The following is a 13,389-nucleotide window of genomic DNA, read 5'->3' as shown; positions in this document are numbered from 1 at the left end:
CAGGAGAGAGTGCCGTATAAAGAGACAAAAGATTCCAGAGAGAGACTTACAACTGAAAATTGTCACATCATTTCCTTTGACCTTCTCTGTGCCCATAGTAGGGACAGAATTCTTGTTCCTCACAGAAGCTGCACCAGGTTCTGCATTTGAGAGAGGCCAAAGAAGGGATGGAGGTTTCTTCTGACTTGCATAGACTGGGTGGAAAAAAAAAACCTCCGTACCTTCCTCCACCATATTACACTGCTTGCTACAATCAGGTCCCTTACAAGAAGCAGAGGGTTTTCCACATGGCACAGGTGACTGCTTGGGACTCAGGGGAGCCTCGAGGAAGGCACCAGAAGGCTTTCGTTAGATATTTGATAATCAACCACCTGTGGATATGTCAGGGCTCAATTCATTGGAAATCAACACTAAAAGAAGGGTTTCCTAATACACATCATGGGAAAAGACAATTTATCACAGATTAAAAATGAAAATAAGAATGGCTTAGTTAGGATAATGTCGGTAAACATCCGCATGAAAGCACACTGTCCTTTTCTACAAGGCATGGGTGGGATTTTTGAAGTGGTTTACTGTATACATCATCTGCCTTATGTATCTGACAAGGGATTATGTGAGTATTCATGAACAGAAATTGCCTTGAAGAGACTAATGCTATAGTAATTAGGTAAGGAAAGGTTAATTCCATGTGTGGAATGACCTGCAAAGCTTTAGAGTTACACTAATAAAATATTAGAGGAGTGAAATTTCACAAGGATTTACTTTACTAATGGAGTACTATAGTTCACAATACAAAAAAAAAAAACTTTTAAAGAATAAAGAGACCTCTAAACAGAGGAAAGAAATGTCTGCTTTCTTTATAGAAAGCATATTTTCTATAGAGCATTTATCCAAAAGCCAAATCAAGGAAGCTCATTGGGACATACAGCCTGTAATTCATGCTGTTGTTCACGTTATTCATGTGAAACAAAAGAAACAGCCTTCAACATTGTCTCAAGGTGAAAGGGGGGCTGACCCATGTCCATTCTAGCATCCACTCTCCAGTTAAGTGTAACTGGGAGGTTGCAGGGGGGCCCACAATCATTGGAGGGGCGTGAGCTACACCACTCACAAGGGACAGACCCAAAGAGCCCTGCTGGCTGGGGGCATCTGAGGGAAACAGTGTACCGTCACCACTTTGAGACAACTTTGCCCTCTAGTAACCACCTGGGACTGTTTGCAGGAGACCAAACAATTACATCCACGGGAACAAGAAGCCGATTGTGCGGATGTTGCCACAGAAGTTAAACTACTGCATTTCACAATGTGCTCCATACCTCTCCATGGAGGGATCTCCCTATCAGGTCCTCTTGCCATTGGTTTGTGCCTCCTGAATTCCTCTGGAAGCCTCTGTCTTTGGATGACTTCCAGTCTTGAAGATCGAGATGAATCAGTTTCACTAAGAGTTACCACACCCAGGCCTCCACTGGACACCGAACAGTTTAGCCTTTTTAAAAACCTCACAGCAGCCTTAAAATAAATATGTCAAAATCCTGTACCTGCACTTCAAGTAGGCCACCTCCCTGCTCTGCTCTGCCACCACCCTCTGCTGATCATGAGCCCTGAGGTGGGAGAGAGAAACACACCCACGTTCAGCTGTGGCAGGGTGTGCACAAGAGGAGGAGAGAAAAACATTCTTACTCAGTTGTCCTGAGCTGCCTTCTCACAAACAGCAATCTGAAAGAGTCAGAACATCAATAAAAACCCATGTGGAGAGATTCAGTGGCCCATTATGATCATCTGCATTAGGTGCTGAAGCACTCATGAACTACTGGGCAGAGTGCAGATACCTGATGGCCGAAGGTGAGCTGTGACTGCTGCAGCTGTTCTTGTGTTTCTTCTACTCTTCTCCTGGGTGTGCAATGGCTTTCATCAGATGAAGCACCATGTTGAGGGTGATGTTAATTGGCCCAGGTTCCCAGTATAGTAACTGAACTCTTATACACACAACCCAATCATATAAGACACATTTCACATAAGGAGGAGAGTACAGAAAGCTCAAAGCCATTGCTACATCATCTTGGATTTATTATTTGATGCCTGTGGTGCTCCATATTGACACAGTCTCCTTGACTGTGGTGACAGCTCCCTAATTCTGCAATGAGGATCTTTCATTGTAAAGTTCAAGTCTTTTCTTTGTATCCTCATCATATTTCTCATGGTTACAACAAGTGGGTCTCTCAAACGGGATGGTCATACTTGTCAATGTGATTCATCCTCCACCAAACTGCTTCCTGAGGTTTGTAATCATTTCCAGCACCTCCAGAAACATGTTCAGGAATCACATTTCCACATAGCCTGGCCAGCACCAGGGATCAGGAAATCTTTAGTGACTTAACTTGTTTAGATTAATATTTTTAATTTAACATCTGGAATATGTCACATTTCTCTTGAAGTGTCTATATAAATAAATGTCTCCTGAATATTTGTGTATATTTGTGTGCTACTTGGGTCTAACTGTACAAAGTTTCAAAGCAATACAATGGGTGTCGTGTGAGATGCTGGCAGGAGCTGAGCTCACTTGTAGTTCCACAGCTCTTCTGCAGCTAATTTCAGTTTCTCCTCTGTGGCTGACAGCTGCTTCTCCCCTTTCACCTGCTCCCGTTCTTTCAGTTGCAGCTTCATTAAAGGGAAAGAAACATAGATTACCTGGTAGCCCATGTGAAATTATGTCTTTCTTCCCTCCCTGAAATCTGAAGGCAGGTCTCAAATGTGCCCTCTCCCATTCCCCGTAAATGCACAGATCCACAAACACAACCAGGGGAAAGCATTGATGCCCCCTATTAAGGGACTAAACAAATGGAAACTCCAGAATGCTGGCAAGTCTTTGGCAACTCTGAGCTTCTCTTCATAGCTCTCTATTCCTACTCATCAATACATCACATAAATATAAAAAGCCCACACGAGGTGCACTCAGGCTCTTGTGATTGGGACAGCATAAGCATATTTCTTTGCAGTGTACAAAACCAAGCCTGACCAACTCATCACAACTAAACACACAAGGATGATGCAGGGGTTCCTGACTTGTCTGATTTCTCCCAAGAGCCCTGAACTCTCAATCAAGGCTTGGGCCATGACAATGCCATAGAGACATCTTTCTTGGACATGGTATTATTAACACTGTACAATGACCTACTGGACATTTCTACACTTCATGAGGGAACTCCTGCCACCTGACTCAAAGACATCAGTTGAGAAGAATGCAAAATACACTGATGGAAAGAAAATGATGTGAATTTCCCACTTTCAGAATATTGTCTCCTGGAAAAGGAATGTGGGGAAGGGAAGGGAAGGGAAAAGAAAGGAAGGAAAACTGAATTCACAGTAATGCCAGCACCTCTGATCTCCTACCAGACATAAACTTCCATCTCATCTGCAGCAAGATACCATCCCAGTACACATGAATTCTCCTCCCAATATTTCCTACCCAATGTCTAGAGTTTAACAACAAAATATATACATATGGCAGTCATGTTGCTACGATGGGGCTGAAATGTAAAGAACAATGAAAATGAACCCTGAGGTTTCCACAAAGTGAAGGAAGGTGCAGATCACAGAAATCAAGGCAGAAGGGAGAAACACAATTCTTTACTGATTACTATGGTAAAAGTACGGTTGGCATTAAATGTGCTCAAAGAAAGAAAATGATCCCCACTGTCTGACACATCTTTTCTTACAACAGTGTTTGTAACAATTCCTGAAAGTCTTACTCTTCTGTGAGCTTCTGTGAGCTTCTTTGTCCACACATTCCATCACAAACATCTACATTCTTCTTCAGCATGTCCCATTTGGGGTCCTTTGCCCCTTTCCCACACCTAGGTGCCTCACAGTTGTCCCCCAGTTCTCTTTTGCTGCCTGTCGAGCATAAAACAGTGTACTTGGGGGTGTGCACCTGTTCCCATGAGTGTGGCGATGAGGGGGGAGAGGAGAAAGAACAGGATTCCCAAGGCAGGAAGCCACTTTTTACCTTCCCAGAGCAAACTCATTCTACCAACTGCGGTTTTCTTCCCTCTAAACAACACCTCTTCCAGGTTTATGAGACGTCAAGACTCTCTGCATGAATCCTTGATGCATGCACTCGTATCCCCTGACGTTAAGACAGACTTGAGAAAGGTGAAGAACGTGAGTGTACTTACCACTACTAAAATGTATACTTAAAAGTTTATGCTGGGAAACTTTCTAATGCATGTGTTTTACCACAGTTAAAGAAGAGAAACTTAAAAAGGAAGTAATGGTGTTCATTTCTGATTTATATAACAGTTGATGGTAATTTTTTTTACCTGATTCTTGTGTACCTTAAGCTGAGCATTTTCTGTCTGCACAGGCTGTATCTTCAGACTTCGATCTCACTTCCTGTTCTTCAGACTTCACTTTCACTTCGCTGGTATGAACTTCATTAAGGGAGAGGTGAACCTGAGCAAAACATTCTCTCTAGTGACTTCTTCCCAAGAAGAAGATCACTCAGTAGATAACATATAAATCGAATATTCTAAGATATGAAAAATTCGTTTTTCTTCAAAGCTAAAGTGTACAATGGAAATCCTGCAGGAAATAGAGGGAATTTACTTCTGAAACTTCTGAAGTGTTTACTAAATTAGCACCTTTCAAGTTCTCTATAGATTTTTCCTTTCCCCGACTTGCAAGTAGGATAGAAACAAAACGTGTACTAGGCTTTCCAAACAAACACTGGACAATGTGTCACAAAGAAGCATTGTCAATAGCACATATCCCACAGTCAGTCCCTGTATCATTAAAAACAGTCAATCCAGTTTGGGCCAAAGAGAAAAGCCAGACACATAAAGAAATGAAGGATGAAGAGAACAGTGGAAGGTGTAAATGATTCAGAGCAACTATGTTGGTTTTGAGACAATGGAACTGTAACTGGATGACAATGAAAAAATGAAGAAAGTGTAAAATCTTTCAAGCCAAACAGCCCAATGAATGACTTTTCTTTATGGAATAGAAATATTGTCACCCGATTCTCTTTCAAAATTCTCTGCTCTGCATTAAGAGGACCAGAACTGTTCAACATGGCAAGAAACTTCTAGTGCTCTCTCCCAGCAGCAGTGAATGATATAAAAATTAAGCCAGGGTTATGAAAACAAATTCTGCCTCACTCCTATATAAAAGAGGTACTGTGGTGTTACTGCTTCAAACAGCTGTGAACAGCATGGAAGGTTGAGGGGCTCAATTCACCTAATGACCAGAAGGGCACAGACATCAAATTATGGTAACTCAGGAAGCCCCGATTCTTGACATTCTGATTTCTCTCAGATTGCAACGAAGCATGCGCACTTGGAATGATGTCATTGAAAAATTCATTAGTGCGCTCAAGTGTCTCACTGTTATTCTTCAACAAAACACATAGTCATCAGGAATACTTACTCATTACTTTTACTTCCATTTTTAAGGGACAAAGAAGGGATTTTAATACTTTAATTTGTGTTTTGAGAGAGAGACAGAGCAAGTGAGCATGGGAAGGGCAGAGAGAGACAGAGGCAGAGAATCCCAAGCAGGCTTCCCACCATCAGCATGAAGCCCAATGCAGGGCTCAAACTCACGAACCATGAGACTATGACTTGAGCTGAAACCAAGAGTTGGATGTTTAACCGACTGAGCCACCCAGGCACCCAGGACAAAGAAGGGATTTTTATCTTACATCTATGTGCTTCGTAAGAGGGAAGCTTATTTTGCCATATGGTTTCTTGAGCACATTTCTTTGCTCCATTGATCTACACAAATACGTAATAAAGGATTCAGAATTCAAAAATATTAATTATGCTGACATAAAAACCTATCTCTGGTGGGTAAGTCATTACAGAAATAAAAAATGTGGTATTTTACATATGTGATGATTACTTTGAATTTAGCCTGTTAGAGAATGGAATGAAATGGGACATCAGGATGAAAGAGGAGATGGCAAAATCAGTGAACCAGAAGTGAACATAATTCCAGGTGAAATCAAGAAAATGAAAAAAAGGGGGGGATGGTTATACCTTCTATTCACAAATGGATATGTTTTCTGCACATTTTGCATTTTCCTTAATGTAGTACTTAATCTTATCAGAAATTTGATCTAAATTAACCAAAAAGGTAAAACAGCAATCTCTTAAGATTAGTACCAAAACCAGTAAAATCAAATTACCCATTGTGTCAACAGCAAAGGCACATGATCTGGCACTGTGGTCACATATAACATTTTGGCATTACTGTGGTCCCTGAAGAAAGTAAGTTTTAGTTAGTGGCATTTTATTTTTCTTTCTCTCATTCTCTCCTTCCTCTCTCTCTCCCTCTCTCTCTGTCTCTCTCTCTCTCCTCTTTTCTTTTTCTTTCAGAGAGAGAGAGAACACATGAGTGGGTGCAGGGTAGGGAGAGAGAGAGAATCTTAAGCATATTCCAGGCTCAGTGCAGAGTCCAAGGCAGGGCTCGATCCCATGACCTTGTGATCATTGCCTGAGCCAAAATCAAAAGTCAGATACACTACTGACTGAGACACCCAGGTGTCCCCTAATATCCCATCATTAAGCAACATTCTTCTTAGAATATATGAAGAGTTCAAACTGCTCTGGCATCACCAGAGGAGAAAAGGAGAAAAACCAAGTATCCTACATACTTATATTCTGTCCTTCATTATCAAATAAACAAATCAGTGTAATTACTTTAAAAACAAGAATCAAAAAGAAAAAATAACCCACCTAATTTCTTCCAGGTTTCCCCCCACCTTCACCCACCCTTTAAAAATAATGAAAGGGGCACCTGGGTGACTCAGTCAGTTGAGATCCAACTTCAGCACAGGTCCTCATCTTACCGCTCACAAGTTTGAGCCCCATATCGGGCTCGCTGCTGTCAACACAGAGCCTGCTTCGGGTCTTCTGTCTTCCTCTCCCTCTGCCCCCTCCTCACTTGCACTCTCACTCTCTCTCAAAAATAAACAAATCCTTTAGATAGATAGATAGATAGATAGATAGATAGATAAACAACAATAACAATAATAAGAGAGGCAGGCACCTGGGCACCTAATAAGTTGATTTTGGTTCAGGTCATAATCTCACAGTTGGTGAGATTGAGCCCCATGTGAGACTCTGTACTCAAAGTGTGGAGGCTGTTTGGGATTCTCTCTCTCCCTCTCTCTCTGCCCCTCCACCACTCATGCATACATTCTCTCTCTCAAAATAAGTAAATAAACATTTAAACAAATACTGAGAGAGAAATTATTCTAAATGTCACTTGTTTGGCACTCAGAGGCCTCCAACGTCTTTCTGCTGCTCCAAGGGTCCCATCCATGAGAACCAGGGTGGGATGCTCACTCAGGTGCATATGGCCTTGGAATCAAACACACTTGGGTAAAATCTCAGCTTTACTACTCACTAGCTAGAACCCTGGTTAACTCCCCAAATCACAAGATGGTGAAAACCCAAGATCCAAACGTTACCACCTGCATCACTGGTAAATACCATGCAGGAAACACTCACCTTACACGTGGATAGCACAAGGACAGCACGTAGAACAGGGCCCAGCACTCCAGAATCTTCTGACAGGCATTGAATTCTATCATTCGGTTCCAAACGGTAACCTCACCTTCTATTTGTACAATGTGAGAGCTCTGCTGCCCTGAGGTCACCCTTCTCTATACCAGCAGTGCTGTATTCCCCATAGCAACACCAGAATTTGAGGACCCGCTATGTGCCGGGTCACTTAGTCAGCACAGTCCATGAAGCCCATACACAATCCATTAGCCCCATTTTGCATCTTGTTCACTTCTGCTCAGTCTCCACTGACATTAGAGGCTCTCTCCACCCAGGACTCATAACACATGTTTTAAACCTCTTTAGTGATACACACGTGGTGTGGCAATATCTGACTTCTTCTCTAAGCCTTGAGCTTCTTGACAGGCTCAGATAGTGCCTTAATCTGTACATTTCCCCCAGTGGGCAGGTCATGCCAAAATACTCCTGCCACTGTATTCTTAAACATTTAGGACCAGAGTTAAACTCATCCACTTCTCTCTAATTGTCTGATTTTTTCCTCTACTTGGTCACCTGTGTCAGTTGTCTCAGGCAACTCAATCTGTGTTGTCACTTAGGATGCAAACAAGGAGGCTAAGTGGCTAACTAGTTAAGGGGCTAACTAGACTTGATAATCAATGTCTTTACTTCTAGCTGAATTAGAAACCACAGTGAACGGCTGTATTAAGAAAAGATTACAGGGCACCTGGGTGGCTCAGTCGGTTGAGCATCCAACCCTTGATTTTGGATCAGGTCATGATCTCATGGTTTGTGAGATCGAGCCCCACGTCAGGGTTTGAATATTTTAAAAAGAGATTTAAAAAAGAATAGATTACAAGGAAAATAGAAGCCCAAAAGCTTACCTTCATATAATCGACTCTTTACCTAGAAGAGGGACAAAGAAAATTAAATTTGATATAGAAACAATATTTTTTATAAAAGTATAGTTCATGTCAAAAAAGTCAAAATCATAATCCAATGTGGTATTATAATAAAGGTGTGGTTCAGCAAAATAAATTATTTTCTTAAGTGTTGCAATTCTAGTATAGTTAATATACAGTGTTATGTTCGGTTCGGGTGCATGTATTAGGATTCAACAGTATTGTACATTACTCAGGGCTCATCAGGGTAAATGTACTCTTTAATCCCCGTTACCTATTTCTCCCATCCCCCCCCACCAACCTCCCCTCTGGTAACCATAACTTTGTTCTCTAAAGTTAGAAATCTGTTTCTTGGTTCGTCTATTTTGTCCACATTTGCTCATTTGTTCTGTTTCTTAAATTCCACATGAGTGAAATCATATGGTATTTATCTTTCACTTAGCATTATATCCTCTATATCAATCCATGTTGTTGCACATGGCAAGATTTCATTCCTTTTTATGGCTGAGTAATATTCTTGTGTGTGTGTGTGTGTGTGTGTGTGTGTGTGTGTGTGTGTATTAACGTATATATCACCTCTTCTTCATCCATTTATCTATGGATGGACACTTGGGCTGCTGCCACAATTTGGTTATTGTAAATAATGCTGCAGTAAACATTGGGGTGTGTCGTAGACTATAAGTCTAAAGTTCTTTTGGCCAGCAAAAGAGCAGATGCAGGATTCAAACAAGAGATGGCTAATGTCCAGGAAAAAGACAAGAGCCCCAAATAAGGGTTCTTGCCTCATATTTATTCATATCAGAAGGCTTGCAAACATGATGGGGCATACAAAGAGACAAAGAAACTAGGAACATTAACTTGTGGATGTGAGGGTGGGGGAAGGGGATTTTGAAGATATACAGTGTTTGGGGTTTCAGTCAATATAAAACAAAATCCAGGCACCAGGCAGATGGGTAGATGGTTGTTAACAGCAGACAGGAGGTGCCGTGCCTGTTTTTCTTTCTCAGCCTAGGGGATGAGACAGATAGGGGGAATAACCTCAGGTTAATAAGCCACCTTTTCTTTTGTTAACCATCTCCACTCCGGGCTGCTTTGCCTGAATTGCAGTGGTCCAAAGTCCAATTCACCAATTTGCCTAACCTGGCCCTATTCTCCTATGAAAGCAGCTTTCTGCTATACTATTAAATTTGGGGTGTTTTCACCCTGAATATCTAACCTTGTTATTTCTGTGTATTGGCCACCTTTGCACCATTTCTATTTCAGTCCTTTGCCTCTCTATATATATTTGGGGGCTCAGCACCCCCTACCTATTTTGGGGTATCTTTGCACCTCCCTATTCCTGGCACCTTTGTTCCTCCATATTCTCAGAGTGTCTTTGCACCCCCCCCATTCTTGGGGTGCCAATCTGGTTTACCCAAACTCGGTTGTATTATCTTAACTATGTATTTCTTTGTGCCTTGTTGACCCATTGGTGTAAGCCCAGGGGATTCCTAAACTCATCCCGCACAGGGCTACTTATATCCTTTAGAAGCAGTTTTTTTTTTCTTTTGTATTCTTTGGGTAAATACCCAGTAGTTCAATTACTCCATCACAAATTAGTTCTATTGTCAATTATCTGAGGAAATTCCATACTGTTTTTCAAAACGGCAACAGCCATTTGCATTCCCAGCAAAAGTGCATGAGGGTTCCTTTTTCCCCACATCCTCGCCAACACTAGTTTTTTTCTTGTTTTATTGATTTTAGCCGTTCTGACAGGTGTAAGGTGATATCACGTGGTAGTTTTGATTTGCATTTCCCTGACCATGAATGATGTTGAGCATCTTTTCATGTGTCTGTTGGCCATTTGAATGTCTTCTTCACGGAAATGCCTGTGACTTCGGCCAATTTGTAAATTGTATTATTTGTTTTCTGGCTGTTGAGTTGTATAATTTCTTTATATATTTTGGGTACTAATCCTTTATCAGCTATGTCATTTGCAAATATCTTCTCCCATTTAATAAGTTGCCTTTCAGATTTGTCGATTGTTTACGTCGCTGAGCAGGAGTGATTTATTTTGATGCAACCCCAATTGTTTTTGTTTTTGTTTCCTCTGCCTCAGGAAACACTCTAGGAAAATGTAGTCATGGCCTAGCATACTAAAAACTTAGAAGTAGAATAAGCTATAGAAAGAATTTCCTTTCTACTTGCTGATATTTCAACAATCATTTCTATGGAAGAGAATTAAGCTAGATATCTTTTGACCAAAAGCTCTGTTTCCATTCTATTAAACAGATACCAAACTACTAACCTTCAATAATGAAAATGGCAGACTTACTTTAATTTAATTACCAATGCACCATTTACTTGCAATTCTTTTTTGTCAAGTCCAATAGCCATAACAAACTCTAGGACCACAAATATTTCAGAGATTCAGAAAAAAACAAAAGTGAAGGCAAAATCTTTACACTAAAAGATGCCTCTGACTCACCAGAAACACTGGAGAAATGTGTCCTGCAGTTGGCTATTTCCTGAACTGACAAACAATTCTATCAAATCAGGTCCTATGATTTTTCTCACATCACCAACAAGGTTTTCAAATGAGAAAGGAAGTGGGAGATGGCTAGAGAAAACACACAAGCAACAACAGAAATGAAAACAAACGTTTCCAGAAAGTGCAAAAAGTGCTTCCTTGACCAGAGTCACTCCCTAAGACATTATAAAATTATAGCAGGTACTTGAGACGTCACAGAGCGATCTGAACAAAGTAAACGAAATCATAGGAAGTATGTTCTCAGACCACAAATCACTCAAACTAGACACTAAGAACAAAAAGTTCTTAGTTGGACCACGACAAAAAAATGAGATTAAACAACAACCTTCTCAAAAAGACATGGATTCAAGGGGAGTTGGGTGGGGGGATGGCTGAAAGAGGTGAGTAGATCAATACACTTGTGATGAACACGAGAAATGCATGAAATCACTGAATCATACGGAACACCTGAAACTGATATTGCACTGTATGTTAATTATAGTTGAATTTAAAAAAAAAAAGTCCATGTAGGTCAAAGAAGACATTTCTACAGAATTTTTAACGTATTTAGTCTAAATGATAATGAAAATTGAACGTATTAGAGGGAAATTTGTAATACTGAGTGCATATAAAAGGTCCAGCTATAAAATTTTCTGCTTAATTATGATTACAAGTCTATCTAAAGGTACTTTAGTATACTCACAGCAAAAACAGTTCACTGGAGGTAAATTAGACAAGCATTATTTCCCATGGAGGCAGGAATAATACTATGTTTCCAGTGAATTTCAAACACATCAGAGCCAAGAGGGGAATGGTCAGGCAAAATATGGACAGGCTGAAATAATATTGGAGATGATGAGGAATCTTATATATCTGTCATATCTTATACATCTTATACATCTTATATATCTTATATCTAAGATTTCTTATATAAGACAGATATCTTATATATCTGTCATAAACAATCATCTTTATAAATCCTCTACCAGCCTCCAGGAGGTTAATAAGCACACCTCTCAAATGTCCCCTCATGGAAGAGCGAGAGGACAGATGGCTTACAAAGGAGCAGGTACAAACTTGTGGGGGTGATGACTGTGTTTGCTATCTTACTGTGGTCATGGTTTCATTGCTGCTTACATATGTCAAATATCAACGAACTGTATTCTTTAAAAGGATGTTGTGATTCTATACAAATTATACGACACTGAAGCTGTAGGAAAGATGTAATAGGCAACACTGAGAAGTTTTATTTTGCTGACAAAACATATTTCAACTGTGTTTTAATAGTAAGAATTTGTAAGCCAATATATAATAGAAAAATTAAGAAAATGCAAGTTTATAGTAGATAAGAAGTCAATGACTTCTAGTGTACATTCACAAAGTACCTGGATAAAATCCTTTGGAATATCTCCAAACTATGCCCCAAATTCATGGAAGAATGAAAGAAAGTAAAAACACAAAATGTACTAGAGATACAAATGAGATTGTTCTAGAGAAAGATGTTTATAGATATGGATATATCTGAGAGAGACGGGCAACTGCTATGATAATAATATGGGATTATTCTTCCAAGAAAATAAATTACATATTATGGTTCACTTTTTGATGTTTTCATTCAATGTTCACTTTGATTCTGAATCACAGCTCAAAATGTCAGATTTCTGAGGCACATAAAGATTTGCATAATGAGGTGATCGTGTATATTTTGATAATATCTTTGGGATTTTAAGTTACCTGAACACACATCTCCAAATAACCAATGAAAGGAATTCATGTTTCTATTTCATGGTATTGTGCTAAAATCAATCAATAGCAACTCTGAAAATTGATCTCTCAAAGAATACAAAATTCCTGAATATGGTCACCAAAACAACAGAACACATCTCATTCTACAAAAACTGGACTTAAAAGTATTTTAGGAGCAAAACACTCACAATGCAATTCACACTAATTCACATACCAAGCTTAATTTTGTGCAAAGGAACCTGTCTAGAAAGTAGCCTCTGAAATGTATAACATTTTCATCTTGAGCTCTCAGAGATGAGGTCACAAAAATGTGTAACGGTGGGAAATCCCACTGTCTTTGACTAGCCACTGTCTGAAAGAAAGAAGTAGCTGTAAGCACAATGGTTGATCATGGGGCTCTAATGCACCAAAGACAGACGCCATCTTTTCATGAAGGTAAAACATCTTTGGCTGTGGGCACTGTTGGTGCATCTGGCAGCTGTCTGACTGCTGATATTGGTAGTTGATGCTGAACTAGATTAGATCCAATGGGGCCAATAACACTAGGTTCTCACAGTCAATGGCCATGAGTAGGTGGAGGTGGGAAATGCAAGACAAGATAGTTGATGGAAGAATTCAGAGATGAGGTAGGGAGAGAGAGCTGAACCAATCTGTGAGAGGTAGCCTAGGTACAGGGGGAAAAGTCTCATAAAGATGATCAAGAATTTTC

The 13,389-nt window shown here is 40.1% G+C and overlaps 1 protein-coding gene across 1 annotated transcript in view; it reads right to left on the bottom strand.

Moving 5' to 3' along the window:
- LOC132660752 (uncharacterized) overlaps window positions 1–13,389 on the bottom strand; it is an 85,570-nt gene that overhangs the window by 42,457 nt on the left and 29,724 nt on the right. Inside the window, exons 3-6 of the mRNA XM_078433927.2 lie at window positions 8,408–8,429; window positions 4,320–4,452; window positions 2,561–2,658; window positions 1,539–1,601 (exon numbers count right to left, since the gene is read on the bottom strand). The gene's annotated coding sequence lies outside the window, so the exon portion shown is untranslated. The remainder of the gene's footprint in view (window positions 1–1,538; window positions 1,602–2,560; window positions 2,659–4,319; window positions 4,453–8,407; window positions 8,430–13,389) is intronic.

The sequence above is a fragment of the Panthera onca genome, chromosome D1 (genome assembly GCF_046562875.1).
Source record: "Panthera onca isolate mPanOnc1 chromosome D1, mPanOnc1 haplotype 2, whole genome shotgun sequence".
NCBI classification, from domain to species: domain Eukaryota; kingdom Metazoa; phylum Chordata; class Mammalia; order Carnivora; family Felidae; genus Panthera; species Panthera onca.
Note: the sequence above shows the minus strand (reverse complement) of the source record. Positions and strands in the feature narration are given on the sequence as shown.